Source organism: Arachis hypogaea, chromosome 19 (genome assembly GCF_003086295.3).
Source record: "Arachis hypogaea cultivar Tifrunner chromosome 19, arahy.Tifrunner.gnm2.J5K5, whole genome shotgun sequence".
Taxonomy (NCBI): Eukaryota; Viridiplantae; Streptophyta; class Magnoliopsida; order Fabales; family Fabaceae; genus Arachis; species Arachis hypogaea.
Window position 1 is genome coordinate 57,522,663 of NC_092054.1, and position 11,794 is coordinate 57,534,456.

General features: G+C 37.9%; 2 non-coding genes across 2 annotated transcripts; both read left to right on the forward strand.

Moving 5' to 3' along the window:
* The first annotated feature begins 1,515 nt into the window (after positions 1-1,515).
* On the forward strand, positions 1,516-1,619 carry LOC112781052 (small nucleolar RNA R71). The gene has a single exon (XR_003191850.1). It is a non-coding gene; the product is annotated as a small nucleolar RNA R71 (small nucleolar RNA).
* An 8,916-nt stretch (positions 1,620-10,535) lies between these two features.
* LOC112780624 (small nucleolar RNA R71) lies at positions 10,536-10,643 on the forward strand. The gene has a single exon (XR_003191448.1). It is a non-coding gene; the product is annotated as a small nucleolar RNA R71 (small nucleolar RNA).
* Positions 10,644-11,794: the final 1,151 nt, after the last annotated feature.

The following is an 11,794-nucleotide window of genomic DNA, read 5'->3' on the forward strand; positions in this document are numbered from 1 at the left end:
CAGAAGGATGACCTTGAGTTTTAAACACAAGGGAGTCCTCATTCAATTGAAGGACTAGTTCGCCTCTGTCAACATCAATCACAGCTCTTGCTGTGGCTAGGAAGGGTCTTCCAAGGATGATGGATTCATCCTCATCCTTCCCAGTATCTAGGACTATGAAATCAGCAGGGATGTAAAGGCCTTCAACCTTTACTAACACGTCCTCTACTTGTCCATAAGCCTGTTTTCTTGAATTGTCTGCCATCTCTAATGAGATTTTAGCAGCTTGCACCCCAAAGATTCCTAATTTCTCTATTACAGAGAGGGGCATGAGGTTTATCCCTGAACCAAGGTCACACATAGCCTTTTCAAAGATCATTGTACCTATGGTACAAGGTATTAGGAACTTTCCAGGATCCTGTTTCTTCTGAGGCAATGTCAGTTGATCCAGATCACTTAGTTCATTGGTGAACAAGGGAGGTTCATCTTCCCAAGTCTCAATACAAAATAATTTGGCATTCAGCTTCATGATTGCACCAAGGTACTTGGTAACTTGCTCCTTAGTAACATCCTCATTCTCTTCAGAAGAGGAATACTCATCAGAGCTCATGAATGGCATAAGGAGGTTTAATGGAATCTCTATGGTCTCAAGTTGAGCCTCAGATTCCTTTGGTTCCTCAAAGGAAAACTCCTTATTGATCACTGGACGTCCCAGGAGGCCTTCCTCACTGGGATTCATATCCTCTCCCTCCCTTACAGGTTCGGCCATGGTGATCAATTCAATGGCCTTGCACTCTCCTTTTGGATTTCCTTCTGTATTGCTTGGGAGAGTACTAGGAGGGATTTCAGTGATCCTTTTACTCAGCTGGCCCACTTGTGCCTCCAAATTTCTAATGGAGAACCTTGTTTCATTCATGAAACTTACAGTGGCCTTAGATAGATCAGAGACTAAGTTTGCTAAATTAGAGGTATTTTTGTTCAGAGTTCTCTGTCTGTTGCTGAGTGGATGATGGAAAAGGTTTACTATTGTTAAACCTATTTCTTCCGCCATTATTAAAGCCTTGTTGAGGCTTTTGTTGATCCTTCCATGAGAGATTTGGGTGATTTCTCCATGAGGGATTATAGGTGTTTCCATATGGTTCACCCATGTAATTCACCTCTTCAATTGCAGGATTCTCAGGATCATAAGCTTCTTCTTCAGAAGATGCCTCTTGAGTACTGTTGGATGCAGCTTGCATTCCATTCAGACTCTGAGAAATCATATTGACTTGCTGAGTCAATATTTTATTCTGAGCCAATATGGCATTCAGAGTATCAATTTCAAGAACTCCCTTCTTCTGAGGCGTCCCATTACTCACAAGATTCCTCTCAGAAGTGTACATGAACTGGTTATTAGCAACCATGTCAATAAGTTCTTGAGCTTCTGCAGGCATTTTCTTTAGGTGAATGGATCCACCTGCAAAAGTATCCAATGACATCTTAGCTAATTCAGACAGACCATCATAGAATATATCCAGGATGGTCCATTCTGAAAGTATGTCAGAAGGACACTTTTTGGTCAGTTGCTTGTATCTCTCCCAAGCTTCATAGAGGGATTCACCTTCTTTCTGTCTGAAGGTTTGAACATCCACTCTAAGCTTGCTCAGATTTTGAGAAGGAAAGAACTTGGCTAAGAAAGCCGTGACCAGCTTATCCCAAAAGTTCAGGCTATCTTTGGGTTGAGAGTCCAACTACACTCTAGCTCTATCTCTTACAGCAAAAGGGAAAAGCATGAGCCTGTAGACTTCAGGATCTACTCCATTAGTCTTAATAGTATCACAGATCTGCAAAAATTTAGTTAAGAACTGAAAAAGATCTTCAGATGGAAGTCCATGAAACTTGCAGTTCTGCTGCATTAGAGAAACTAATTGAGGTTTCAGCTCAAAGTTGTTTGCTCCAATGGTAGGGATGGAGATGCTTCTTCCATGTAAATTGGAATTAGGTGCAATAAAGTCACCAAGCATTCTCCTTGTATTATTATTATTTTCGGCTGCCATCTCCTCTTCTTGTTCGAAAATTTCTGAAAGGTGCTTGCTGGATTGTTGTAATTTAGCTTCTCTTAGTTTCCTCTTCAGAGTCCTTTCAGGTTCTGGATCTGCTTCAACAAGAATGTTCTTGTCCTTGTTCCTGCTCATATGAAAAAGAGGGAACAGAAAAATAATAATAATAGGGATCCTTTTTGCCCAGGTGTAGAGGTTCTCTTAGGTGAGTGGAAGAAAAGAAGAGTAGAAGAAAAGAAGAAGAGAAAATCTAAACTCAGAGAGAGAGAGGGAGTTCGGATTTTTGGTGAGTGAGGAAGAGATGTTAGTAAATAAATAAATAAATAGAAGAGGATGAGAGGGGGAGGTTTTCGAAAATAATTTTTGAAAAAGAGTTAGTGATTTTCAAAAATTAGAAGAAGAAATAAATTAAAATTGAATTTTGAAACAATTAGTTAATTAAAAAGAATTTTTGAAAAAGAGGGAGATATTTTCGAAAATTAGAGAGAGAGAGAGAGTTAGTTAGGTAGTTTTGAAAAAGATAAGAAACAAAAAAAAGTTAGTTAGTTAGTTGAAACAAATTTGAAAATCAATTTTGAAAAGATAAGAAGATAAGAAGTTAGAAAAGATATTTTAAAATCAAATTTTTGTAAAAGATATGATTTTGAAAAGATAAGATAAAAATATATTTTTGAAAAGATATGATTGAAATTAGTTTTGAAAAAGATTTGATTTTTAAAATCACAGTTAATGACTTGATTCACAAGAAATCACAAAATATGATTCTAGAACTTAAAGTTTGAATCTTTCTTAACAAGTAAGTAACAAACTTGAAATTTTTAAATCAAAACATTAATTGATGATGTTATTTTCGAAAATTATGTGATAAAGATAAGAAAAAGATTTTTGAAAAATATTTTTAGAATTTTCGAAAATAAATAAGAAAAATGAAAAAGATTTGATTTTTGAAAAAGATAAGATTTTTAAATTGAAAATTTGATTTGACTCATAAAAACAACTAGATTTTTAAAATTTTTTAAAAAAGTCAAATCTAATTTTCAAAATTTATGAGTGAAAAAGAGGGAAGATATATTTTTGATTTTTGAATTTTTTTTTATGAGAGAGAAAAACATGAAAAAGACTCAATGCATGAAAATTTTGGATCAAAACAATGAATGCATGCAAGAATGCTATGAATGTCAAGATGAACACCAAGAACACTTTGAAGATCATGATGAACATCAAGAACATATTTTTGAAAAATTTTTTATGCAAAGAAAACATGCAAGACACCAAACTTAGAAATCTTTGATGCTTAGACTCTATGGATGCAAAAATGCACATGAGAAACAAGAAAATGCACAAAACAAGAAAACATCAAGATCAAACAAGAAGATTTACCAAGAACAACTTGAAGATCATGAAGAACACTATGAATGCATGAATTTTTCAAAAAATGCAAGATGAACATGCAATTGACACCAAACTTAAAAATTGACTCAAGACTCAAACAAAAACACAAAATATTTTATTTTTATGATTTTTTAAAATTTTTTTTTTTTTGGATTTTTTGAAAATTAATTTGAAAAAGGAAAATAAGGATTCCAAAATTTTTAATATGAATTCCAGGAATCTTGTATTCTTAGTCTAAAGCTCCAATCTGAGGGTTAGACATGGCTTAATAGCCAGTCAAGCTTTAGCATGTAAATCTTTTGGATCTGGAACAGCAGCAGGTAGATTAGCAACAACTAGCTTGCTCTTGATAATGATGGGTTGGAAGCCCCAATCCAAATTAATTTAAACATGGCTTTACAGCCATTCAGGCTTCAACATGCTTCATGAAACACTAGAATTCATTCTTAAAAATTCTGAAGAACAAAATAAAAATTTTTTGAAAAGAATTTTTTTTTACTTTTTTTTCGAAAACAAAGGAAAAATTGTTGAAAATTTTTTGAAAATAAAACAAAAAGAAAAGTACCTAATCTGAGCAACAAGATGAACAGTCAGCTGTCCAAACTCGAACAATCCCCGGCAACGGCGCCAAAAACTTGGTGCACGAAATTGTGATCTTAGGCAACGGCGCCAAAAACTCTGTACGCACGTCTTAATAAATCGTTTTTCATTCACAACTTCGATACAACTAACCAGCAAGAGCACTGGGTTATCCAAGTAATAAACCTTACGTGAGTAAGGGTCGATCCCACGGAGATTGTTGGTATGAAGCAAGCTATGGTCATCTTGTAAATCTCAGTCAGGCGGATTCAAATGTGATTGGATTAGATAATTAGATAATTAAAAGATAAATAAAATAGGATAGAAATACTTATGTAATTCATTGGTGAGAATTTCAGATAAGCGTATAGAGATGCTTTCGTTCCTCTGAACCTCTGCTTTCCTGCTGTCTTCATCCAATCAATCCTACTCCTTTCCATGGCTGGCTTTATGTAAGGACATCACCATTGTCAATGGCTACTTTTTATCCTCTCTGTGAAAATGGTCCGATGTGCTGTCGCTGCATGGCTAATCATCTGGAGGCATCACCGTGGTCAATGGCTGCATCCTATCCTCTTGTGAAAATGGTCCAAATGCTCTGTCACAACACGGCTAATCATCTGAGGTTCTCGATCATACTGGAATAGGATTCACCCTCCTTTTGCGTCTGTCACTACGCCCAGCACTCGCGAGTTTGAAGTTCGTCACAGTCATTCAATCCCAGAATCCTACTCAGAATACCACAGACAAGGTTTAGACTTTCCGGATTCTCATGAATGCCGCCATCAATCTAGCTTATACCACGAAGATTCTGATTAAGAGATCTAAGAGATAATCATCCAATCTAAGGTGGAACGGAAGTGGTTGTCAGGCACGCGTTCGTAGGGGAATGATGATGATTGTCACGTTCATCACATTCATGTTGAAGTACGAATGAATATCTTAGAAGCGGAATAAGTTGAGTTGAATAGAAAAACAGTAGTACTTTGCATTAATTCATGAGGAACAGCAGAGCTCCACACCTTAATCTATGGAGTGTAGAATCTCTACCGTTGAAAATACATAAGTGAAAGGTCCAGGCATGGCCAAATGTCCAGCCCCCAAAACGTGATCACCGGATCAAAAATACAATCCAGGATGTCAAATACAATAGTAAAAAGTCCTATTTATACTAAACTAGTTACTAGGGTTTACAGAAGTAAGTAATTGATGCATAAATCCACTTCTGGGGCCCACTTGGTGTGTGCTTGGGCTGAGCTTGAATGCTACACGTGCAGAGGCTCTTTCTGGAGTTGAACGCCAGGTTGTAACATGTTTCTGGCGTTTAACTCCAGACTGCGGCGTAGAACTGGCGTTCAACGCCCTTTTGCGTCGTCTAAACTCGGCCAAAGTATGGACTATTATATATGGCTGGAAAGCCCTGGATGTCGAATTTCCAATGCAATTTGAAGCGCGCCATTTTGAGTTCTGTAGCTCCAGAAAATCCACTTTGAGTGTAGGGAGGTCAGAATCCAACAGCATCAGCAGTCCTTCTTCAACCTCTGAATCTGATTTTTGCTCAAGTCCCTCAATTTCAGCCAGAAAATACCTGAAATCACAGAAAATACACAAACTCATAGTAAAGTCCAAAAATGTGAATTTAACATAAAAACTAATAAAAACATCCCTAAAAGTAACTAGATCCTACTAAAAACATACTAAAAACATACTAAAAATAATGCCAAAAAGCGTATAAATTATCCGCTCATCACAACACCAAACTTAAATTGTTGCTTGTCCCCAAGCAACTGAAAATCAAATAGGATAAAAAGAAGAGAATATACTATAAATTCCAAACTATCAATGAAACATAGCTCCAATCAGATGAGCGGGACTTGTAGCTTTTTGCCTCTTGAATAGTTTTGGCATCTCACTTTATCCATTGAGGTTCAGAATGATTAGCATCTATAGGAACTCAGAGTTCAGATAGTGTTATTGATTCTCCTAGTTCAGTATGTTGATTCTTGAACATAGCTACTTTATGAGTCTTGGTCGTGGCTCTAAGCACTTTGTTTTCCAGTATTACCACCGGATACATAAATGCCACAGACACATAATTGGGTGAACCTGTTTAGATTGTGACTCAGCTTTGCTAAAGTCCCCAATTAGAGGTGTCCAGGGTTCTTAAGCACACTCTTCTTTTGCTTTGGACCTTGACTTTAACTGCTCAGTCTCAAGTTTTCACTTGACACTTACACGCCACAAGCACATGGTTAGGGACAGCTTGGTTTAGCCGCTTAGGCCAGGATTTTATTCCTTTAGGCCCTCCTATCCACTGATGCTCAAAGCCTTGGGATCCTTTTTATTTACCCTTACCTTTTGGTTTTACGGGTTATTGGCTTTTTGCTCTTGCCTCTTGGCTTTAAGAGCTTTTGGCTTTTTGTGCTTGCTTTTTCTTTTTATTCTCTTTTTTTTTCTGCAAGCTTTGTTCTTTGCTACTTTTTCTTGCTTCAAGAATCATTTTTATGATTTTTCAGATTATCAAATAACATGTCTCCTTGTCATCATTCTTCCAAGAGCCAACATATTTAACATTCTTAAACAACAACTTCAAAAGACATATGCACTGTTCAAGCATTCATTTAGAAAACAAAAAGTATTGTCTCCACATCAAATTAATTAAACTAAGTTCAAGGATAAATTCGAAACTCATGTACTTCTTGTTCTTTTGAATTAAAACATTTTTTCATTTAAGAGAGGCGATGGATTCATAGGACATTGATAACTTTAAGACATAGTTACTAATTACTAATGATCATGTAATAAGACACAAACATGGATAAGCACTTAACATAAAGAAAATGAAAAATAGAGAATTTAAGAACAAGGAATGAATCCACCTTAGTAATGGTGGCGTTTCCTTCTTGAGGAACCAATGATGTCCTTGAGCTCTTTTATGTCTCTTCCTTGTCTTTGTTGCTCCTCCCTCATTGCTTTTTGATCTTTTCTAATTTCATGAAGGATGATGGAGTGCTCTTGATGTTCCACCCTTAATTGTCCCATGTTGGTACTTAATTCTCCTAGAGAGGTGTTGATTTGCTCCCAATAGTTTTGTGGAGGAAAATGCATTTGAGGCATCTCCGGGATCTCATGGTGATGAGCTTCATGCGTCTCTTGAGCTCCATGAATGGGCTCTCTTGTTTGCTCCATCCTTTTCTTAGTGATGGGCTTCTCTTCCTCAATGGGAATGTCTCCTTCTATGTCAATCCCAGCTGAATTGCATAGATGGCAAATGAGGTATGGAAAAGCTAACCTTGCCATAGTGGAGGACTTGTCAGCCACCTTGTAGAGTTCTTGAGGTATAATCTCATGAACCTCCACCTCTTCTCCAATCATGATGCTATGGATCATGATGGCCCGGTTTATAGTAACTTCAGACCGGTTGCTAGTGGGAATGATTGAGCGTTGAATGAACTCCAACCATCCTCTAGCTACAGGCTTATGGTCCAGTCTTCTCAGTTGAACCGGTTTGCCTTTTGAGTCAATCTTCCATTGAGCTCCTTCCACACATATGTCCATGAGGACTTGGTCCAACCTTTGATCAAAGTTAACTCTCCTTGTGTAGGGGCATGCGTTCTCTTCCATCATTGGCAAGTTGAACGCCAACCTTACATTTTCCGGACTAAAATCTAAGTAATTCCCCCGAACCATGGTGAGATAATTCTTTGGGTTTAGGTTCTTACTTTGATCATGGTTCCTTGTGATCCATGCATTAGCATAGAACTCTTGAACCATTAGAGTTCCAACTTGTTGGATGGGGTTTGTTAGAACTTTCCAACCTCTTCTATGGATCTCATGTCGAATCTCTGGATACTCATTTCTCTTGAGTTTGAATGGGACCTCGGAGATCACCTTCTTCTTGGCCACAACATCATAGAAGTGGTCTTGATGAGCTTTGGAGATGAACCTTTCCATCTCCCATGACTCGGAGGTGGAAGCTTTTGTCTTCCCTTTCCCTTTTCTAGAGGATTCTCCGGTCTTGGGTGCCATCAATGGTAATGAAAAAACAAAAAGCTTATGCTTTTACCACACCAAACTTAGAATATTGCTCGCCCTCGAGCAAGAGAAGAAAGAATAGATGAAGAAGAAGAAAATATGGAGGAGAGGAGGGAGAGGTATATTCGGCCAAGAAGGGAAAGAGAGGGTTGTGTTGTGTGAAAATGAAGAAGAATGGAGGGCTTTATATAGGGAAGGGAGGGGGGGTTAAGGTTCGGCCATATGGGTGGGTTTGGGTGGGAAATTGATTTTGAATTTTGAAGGTAGGTGGAGTTTATGAGGTAGGTTTATGGGGAAGAGTGGATGGATGTGAGTGGTGATAGGGAAGAGAGATTGAACATTGAGAAGAGGGAAGAGAGTGAGTGGTGGTAGGTGGGGATCCTGTGGGGTCCACAGATACTGAGTTGATCCTGTGGGGTCCACAGATCCTGAGGTGTCAAGGATTTGCATCCCTGCACCAATTAGGCATGTAAAATGCCTTTGCATGCAATTCTGGCGTTTAAACGGCAAACTGATGCTTGTTTCTGGCGTTCAGCGCCAGCTCTTCTTCACTGTGCATTTCTGGCGTCTGAACGCCAGACAGATGCTCCTTACTGGCATTTAAATGCCAGTGAGATCCTCCTCCAGGGTGTGATTATTCTTCTGCTGTTTTTGATTCTGTTTTCAATTTTTATATTTATTTTGTGACTCCACATGATCATGAACCTAATAAAACATGAAATAACAATAAAAATAAAATTAGATAAATAAAAATTGGGTTGCCTCCCAACAAGCGCTTCTTTAATGTCAATAGCTTGACAGTGGGCTCTCATGGAGCCTCACAGATGTTCAGAGCATTGTTGAGACTCCCCAACACCAAACTTAGAGTTTGGATATGGGAGTTCAACACCAAACTTAGAGTTTGGTTGTGGCCTCCCAACACCAAACTTAGAGTTTGACTGTGGGAGCTCTGGTTGACTCTGTTTTGAGAGAAGCTTACTGTGCCTTTTTTCCATGTTTACAGAAGGATGACCTTGAGTTTTAAACACAAGGGAGTCCTTATTCAATTGAAGGACTAGTTCGCCTCTGTCAACATCAATCACAACTCTTGCTGTGGCTAGGAAGGGTCTTCCAAGGATGATGGATTCATCCTCATCCTTCGCAGTATCTAGGACTATGAAATCAGCAGGGATGTAAAGGCCTTCAACCTTTACTAACACGTCCTCTACTTGTCCATAAGCCTGTTTTCTTGAATTGTCTGCCATCTCTAATGAGATTTTAGCAGCTTGCACCCCAAAGATTCCCTGTTTCTCTATTACAGAGAGGGGCATGAGGTTTATCCATGAACCAAGGTCACACAGAGCCTTTTCAAAGATCATTGTACCTATGGTACAAGGTATTAGGAACTTTCCAGGATCCTATTTCTTCTGAGGTAATGTCAGTTGATCCAGATCACTCAGTTCATTGGTGAACAAGGGAGGTTCATCTTCCCAAGTCTCAATACCAAATAATTTGGCATTCAGCTTCATGATTGCACCAAGGTACTTGGTAACTTGCTCCTTAGTAACATCCTCATTCTCTTCAGAAGAGGAATACTCATCAGAGCTCATGAATGGCATAAGGAGGTTTAATGGAATCTCTATGGTCTCTAGTTGAGCCTTAGATTCCTTTAGTTCCTCAAAGGGAAACTCCTTATTGATCACTGGACGTCCCAGGAGGTCTTCCTCACTAGGATTCACGTTCTCTCCCTCCCTTACAGGTTCGGCCATGGTGATCAATTCAATGGCCTTGCACTCTCCTTTTGGATTTTCTTTTGTATTGCTTGGGAGAGTACTAGGAGGGATTTCAGTGATCTTTTTACTCAGCTGGCCCACTTGTGCCTCCAAATTTCTAATGGAGGACCTTGTTTCATTCATGAAACTTACAGTGGCCTTAGATAGATCAGAGACTAAGTTTGCTAAATTAGAGGTATTTTTGTTCAGAGTTCTCTGTCTGTTACTGAGTGGATGATGAAAAAGGTTTACTATTGTTAAACCTATTTCTTCCACCATTATTAAAGCCTTGTTGAGGCTTTTGTTGATCCTTCCATGAGAGATTTGGGTGATTTCTCCATGAGGGATTATAGGTGTTTCCATATGGTTCACCCATGTAATTCACCTCTGCAATTGCAGGATTCTGAGGATCATAAGCTTCTTCTTCAGAAGATGCCTCTTGAGTACTGTTGGATGCAGCTTGCATTCCATTCAGACTCTGAGAAATCATATTGACTTGCTGAGTCAATATTTTATTCTGAGCCAATATGGCATTCAGAGTATCAATTTCAAGAACTCCCTTCTTCTGAGGCGTCCCATTACTCACAAGATTCCTCTCAGAAGTGTACATGAACTGGTTATTAGCAACCATGTCAATAAGTTCTTGAGCTTCTGCAGGCATTTTCTTTAGGTGAATTGGTCCACCTACAGAAGTATCCAATGACATCTTAGCTAATTCAGACAGACCATCATAGAATATATCCAGGATGGTCCATTCTGAAAGCATGTCAGAAGGACACTTTTTGGTCAGTTGCTTGTATCTCTCCCAAGCTTCATAGAGGGATTCACCTTCTTTCTGTCTGAAGGTTTGAACATCCACTCTAAGCTTGCTCAGCTTTTGAGGAGGAAAGAACTTGGCTAAGAAAGCCATGACCAGCTTATCCCAAGAGTTCAGGCTATCTTTGGGTTGAGAGTCCAACCCCACTCTAGCTCTATCTGTTACAGCAAAAGGGAAAAGCATGAGCCTATAGACTTCAGGATCTACTCCATTAGTCTTAATAGTATCACAGATCTACAAAAATTTAGTTAAGAACTGAAAAGGATCTTCAGATGGAAGTCCATGAAACTTGCAGTTCTGCTGCATCAGAGAAACTAATTGAGGTTTCAGCTCAAAGTTGTTTGCTCTAATGGTAGGGATGGAGATGCTTCTTCCATGTAAATTGGAATTAGGTGCAGTAAAGTCACCAAGCATTCTCCTTGTATTATTATTATTTTCGGCTGCCATCTCCTCTTCTTGTTCGAAAATTTCTAAAAGGTGCTTGTTGGATTGTTGTAATTTAGCTTCTCTTAGTTTTCTCTTCAGAGTCCTTTCAGGTTCTGGATCTGCTTCAACAAGAATGTTCTTGTCCTTGCTCCTGCTCATATGAAAAAGAGGGAACAGAAAAATAATAATAATAGGGATCCTTTTTGCCCAGGTGTAGAGGTTCCCTTAGGTGAGTGGAAGAAAAGAAGAGTAGAAGAAAAGAAGAAGAGAAAATCTGAACTCAGAGAGAGAGAGGGAGTTCGGATTTTTGGTGAGTGAGAAAGAGATGTTAGTAAATAAATAAATAAATAGAAGAGGATGAGAGGGGGAGGTTTTCGAAAATAATTTTTGAAAAAGAGTTAGTGATTTTCAAAAATTAGAAGAAGAAATAAATTAAAATTGAATTTTGAAACAATTAGTTAATTAAAAAGAATTTTTGAAAAAGAGGGAGATATTTTCGAAAATTAGAGAGAGAGAGAGAGAGTTAGTTAGGTAGTTTTGAAAAAGATAAGAAACAAAAAAAAAGTTAGTTAGTTAGTTGAAACAAATTTGAAAATCAATTTTGAAAAGATAAGAAGATAAGAAGTTAGAAAAGATATTTTAAAATCAAATTTTTGAAAAAGATATGATTTTGAAAAGATAAGATAAAAATATATTTTTGAAAAGATATGATTGAAACTAGTTTTGAAAAAGATTTGATTTTTAAAATCACAGTTAATGACTTGATTCACAAGAAA